General features: G+C 41.0%; 1 long non-coding RNA gene across 1 annotated transcript in view; it reads right to left on the reverse strand.

Annotated features, from left to right (window-relative positions):
- Positions 1 to 5,000, reverse strand: part of LOC138029955 (uncharacterized) — a 23,823-nt gene that overhangs the window by 14,817 nt on the left and 4,006 nt on the right. The window contains exon 2 of the long non-coding RNA XR_011127988.1: positions 1,838 to 1,909. This is a non-coding gene — a long non-coding RNA (uncharacterized lncRNA). The remainder of the gene's footprint in view (positions 1 to 1,837; positions 1,910 to 5,000) is intronic.

Raw genomic sequence — 5,000 nt, forward strand, 5'->3', positions numbered from 1 at the left:
ATGTTCCTTTGTTCAGAACAGCCACCGGTCAGCGGTCCTTCCAGTATAGAGCTGTCAGCTTATGGAATAGTTTAGATAAAGATCTTAAATTAAGTAAAAATCATGGAGTTTTTAAACGTAAACTTAAGCACATGTTATGGGACATTTAGGTATTTGATTCCTAGTTATTAATTTCTTATTATTTATTATATTGATCACCGAAAAGCCCCTCAGGGGAGTGTTCAATAAAGTCTTATCTTATCTTATCTTCCTCCTGCCACCCACCAGGCGTCAAAAAAGGATTCGTGAAGGGTGAAGCCTTCAAGAACAACTAACTCTTCAAGAAAAACTTTTGAAGAGAACATTTACAAATTCAAATCACGTCTCCTTTCTAGAGGCTATCCGAAACATCTGATTGAGACACTTCTATCAGACATCAAATTCACAGATAGGGAATCAGCACTGAAGCAAAGCAATGGAAGCCCTAAAGATATTTTGCCTTTTGTGACACAGTATCACCCAGCGGTGCCAGACATATGTTTTATTTAAAAATTGGCACTTAATACAAAACCAGCCTTCTCTACGGCAAATTTTAAAAGAGCCACCACTCATATCCTTGCATTGAAATGTGTCTGAGCGCTCCTGGGATATACAACACAACCAATATTTTGAGTTGTAGATTTAAGCAATGTTGAATATCCTTTCTGGTTCAGCTGGGTCGGAGTCCCGGCATTGAACGCTGCCTCTCTCCCCCAAGGTGTATAAATGGGTACTGGCGAATTTAATGCTGGGCGTAACCCTGCGATGGACGGGCATCCCATCCAGGAGGGGGGGGGGGGATTTGAAATACTCCTAGTCGCTTCATGCTACAGAAACCGGGATACGCTCCGGCCTAATGGAACACTTGGCTCGTCTATTACGTAGACCTTGCAAAGGGCCCTTAAAAAACGGTGATCACAAAAAGCCAGTGTTCTTCCGAAACAGTCAACGGATGTACAGAAATATGACCATCTGTGCCTCGCAGTTAAGAAAACATATTTTGTGAAGAAAAATAAAAGAAAACTTATGCTATCGCATCACAACACCATTTGTTGTAGACGTCAAGGTGGGATTTTGTCTCAGTCAACGGAAACTTATAGTCGCATGTCTGAAAAACGTCATCTTGTGATGTGATAACATAGGTTTTTTGGCAAAATTAAAAAGAAAAAAAGAAGGAGAAATGCATAAGCTTCTAAGCTGACAAAACATGGAATGCAAGAGATTTTCCATGGCCTGTTAGTAGTACAGCGACCAAATCTTTCTTTAAATCAAAATAAAACCTTTCTTAGCACGCTAGTTGTTTGTAACGCAATTTGGACGCAGCACGAAATTCAAGCGTCATTTTCAACAGAGAGATTTCAAAACAACCGTTTCCGGTCTAATAAATACCCCCGGTGCTGTGACCAGAAATACTTTTTATTTCTTTGTTTGTCGCGACGTTTGTCAACAAACTAAAAAAAATGAGCAATATGGGGTTCTGACATGAAAATTGTCTATAAAATTCGCAAGCAACGTCATTTACTCGACCGTTGACATTCTCCCACCATCATTTACATTGGAATGCTACAGGTAACTGGGCACGCCAAGGAGATACCAGGCAAATTGCCTGCTATCTCCACAGGGTGCCAAGGTCCTGTTTTGGTTGCTAAGAACCTCTGGCTCGTTATGATTTTAGACCTGAAACGGCTAATTGCTGTAAAGACTTTATTTAACTCAGCTATGTGAGTCACTTTGCAACTAAGTCACACAATTATTTGTGGAGTAGAGAGGCGCATAGTTGTGTCATATTTTGAAAGTGTATTTGTGGCAATATACTTACAGCAGACGTAGACGCGTGAGTCCTGAGAAAACGTTTTCTGGGAGTTGACTTATGTTATTGTTATGAAGGTATCTAGAAATGAAAACATAAAACGCAATGTAAATGAAAACTAATCCAGAACTAAGTAATGTAGTACTAATTTATCTTAACACTACTTTTAAAAGTACACTCAGGAACAGCACAAAATTCGAATTAAACAAGTACAATAGTTTTCTATCAAAATCCTTTATTCTCTCGACTCCAGCCTTGTTATACAATAGAACAAATCTCATGTTGCATAGGTTACGTCATGAGACGAACAATAACCTTACATCCCCCTTTCGGGAAATCGAAAAAACTTTTAAGGAATCAAAAATCCTATGAAATCAGTCGCTATATTCTATGATAAAAAAAAAATTCAAATCGAAACAAAAATCATAGGAAAAGTCTCTGTCCGGTTTTCTCACTTTTGTCTTCAAAAAGTATTTATATGACCTTAGCCTATTTTCAAAGGTCGAATCGTTTTGGCGGAATACCATTTCTGCCTGACCGAGTTACTGTGAAATTGCTCGAGCTTTCGCACTTTGGCAAGTCATCTCTCTTTTATTTCTCCAGCTTAGCAGCTGTGGTTGGGGTTTCGAGTCTCCTATTTCTCCGCAGAAGAGGTTGATCAGTTTTGACCATGTACGATCTAGGTCTGGGGGATTTCTGCACTAAAACAGAAGAGCAACTCTAGTCTGTTACCCAAAGTTTGTCGCCTGGTTTTAGCCAGGTAGAAATGAAGCACGACGTGGCCGGTTGTATTTTTCGGCTTGCTTGTGCCTGTACTCTAACTCTGTTTTCCTCAACTGCTCTTTTTCTGGCCATTTTGGTGTTAGTTTCTCTGGAGCCAAAGGAAGTGTAGAACGAAGTTTTCTTTCCATCAGTAGCTGTGCAGGGGTGTACCCATTATCCAGCGGTGTAGATCTGTATGACAAAAGTGCCAAATAAGGATCTTCAGACTTGGTTACCAGATCCTTAGCCGTCTGAACAGCTCTTCCTGCTTCTCCATTGCTTTGCGGGTAGTGAGGACTACTGGTTAGCCGAGTAAATCCCCATTCTTCAGCAAATGTGGAGAATGTAGCAGCTAAAAATTGTGGACCATTATCAGATATTATGATCTCTGGGATGCCATGAGGACTGAAGAAGGACTTCAGATGATTAATTGCATTGACGTGGTGTTTTTCAAGGGGGGAATTTCGAAGAATCTTGAATAATAATCATCAGCGATTATGTTCTCTTTACCACCATGATGAAAAAGGTCAACGCCTATCTTCTGCCATGGTCGTTCTGGAAGTGTCGTTGGCATCATTGGTTCAGCATGGTTTCTTTTCTGTTTGCAGCATGTTGTGTACGTGGTAACCATATCTTTGATTTGCTTGCTGAGACCAGGCCACCATACAGAGTCACGGGCTCTTTCACGACATTTGCGGATTCCTTGGTGTCCTGCGTGAATTTTGTCCAGAATGTCTAATCGAAGAGATGAAGGGATGACAATTCTCTGATCTTTCAGAAGAAGGTTTCTTTGGGAGGTAATAGTAGCCCTCTCGCACCAATATGGTTTCAACGGGGTGTTCAGTTTTGTTTTATCTGGCCAGCCTTCGATACAGAATTCAAAGAGTTTTCTGCATACTTCATCATTCTGTTGTGTGAAGTCTTAACTCATCGTGTATTCTCTATGTTGCTTGAAAGCTCTCCAGGATGTGTGAAACGTACAATTTTAAGTCTTCATTGAGACGTTCATCTTCTTTTGAAAGTTGTCTACCTAGGGGTTCTCTTGACAGGGTATCTGCAGTCACCAACTCTTTCCCAGGGAAATGTAGTATTTTGAACGAATACTTCATCAGCCTCATTCGAAATCTTTGAATTCTTGGGAGTAGTTCATCCAGCGTCTATGAACCAAAGAGAGGCACAAGTGGTTTATGATTGGTTTCAATTAGGATATCCTTGCCCAGGATGTAATCATTAAACTTCTTACATGCCCAGGTAGTTGCAAGCGCCTCCTTTTCAATTTGGGCGTATCTTTGTTCTGTACTGGTCATGGATCTTGACACATAGGCAACAGGCTTGTTCTCTTTGTGGTCTTACTCTTGTAGGAGTACAGCGCCAAGGCCAAATGATGATGCATCGTCTGATACGATGGTGGCTTTTTCAGGATGGTAATGAGCGAGGACAGGTGTTGAGATAAGCTCATCCTTGAGTTTATTGAAAGATTCTTGCTGTGCTTGTCCCCAATGAAACTGGTTCTTCTTACTAAGGAGATCTCTGAGTGGTTTTGTTTTCTCTGCCAGGTGGGGAATGAATCTTCCAAGTTGATTGACCATTCTGAGAAACCGTCTGACATCACTAACATTTTGGGGAGTGGTCATGTCTTCAACAGACTCTATCTTCTCAGGGTCTGACCTTACGCCATCTTCGTTGATCTCGTGTCCAGCAAATTTGACTTCTCTATTAGAAATTCACACTTTTCCGGGTTAAGGGTTGCATCTCCTTCATCAAGCTTTTTGAGTACCGCTCTCACTCTTTCATCATGCTCTTTTTGTGTTTTGTCATGGATAAGCATGTCGTATAAGATAGAAATATGGTCATCCAATCCTTCCAGGATCTGAGTCATTTTCTCCTGATAATGTTCAGGAGCAGACTTGATGCCAAAGATTCGGTTAAAACAAAATCTTCCGAAGGGTGTGATGAATGTGATAAGCAAACGAGAGTCTGGTTCTAATTTCTCTGGCCAAAATCCCGAATTGCAGTCTAGTTTGGTGAAGTAATTGGATTCTTTAATTTGAGCAAGCATGTTCTCAATCTTGGGTAGTGGATAGGTTTCCCGTAACAAGCTCTCATTGAGTTTGGTGAAGTCTACACATATGCGAATTTTGCCATCAGGTTTGGGGACGACAACCATGCCTGCACACCAGTCGGTAGGGATGTCAACTTTAGAAATGACTCCCAAGTTTTTCATACGCTCTAATTCTGCCTTCACTTTACTCATCAGAGGTAGTGCTACTCTACGAGGTGTTGTTGACGCAAAAGGAGTCGAATCGGGTTTCAATTTAATCTTGAACTCGCCCTTTAATTCTCCCAGTCCTTTAAACAATCTTGGGTGATTTGCTTTAGCTTCTGCTTCGATGTCGTTGTAGGACACGTC

This window comes from Montipora capricornis, chromosome 13, assembly GCF_036669925.1.
Source record: "Montipora capricornis isolate CH-2021 chromosome 13, ASM3666992v2, whole genome shotgun sequence".
Taxonomy (NCBI): domain Eukaryota; kingdom Metazoa; phylum Cnidaria; class Anthozoa; order Scleractinia; family Acroporidae; genus Montipora; species Montipora capricornis.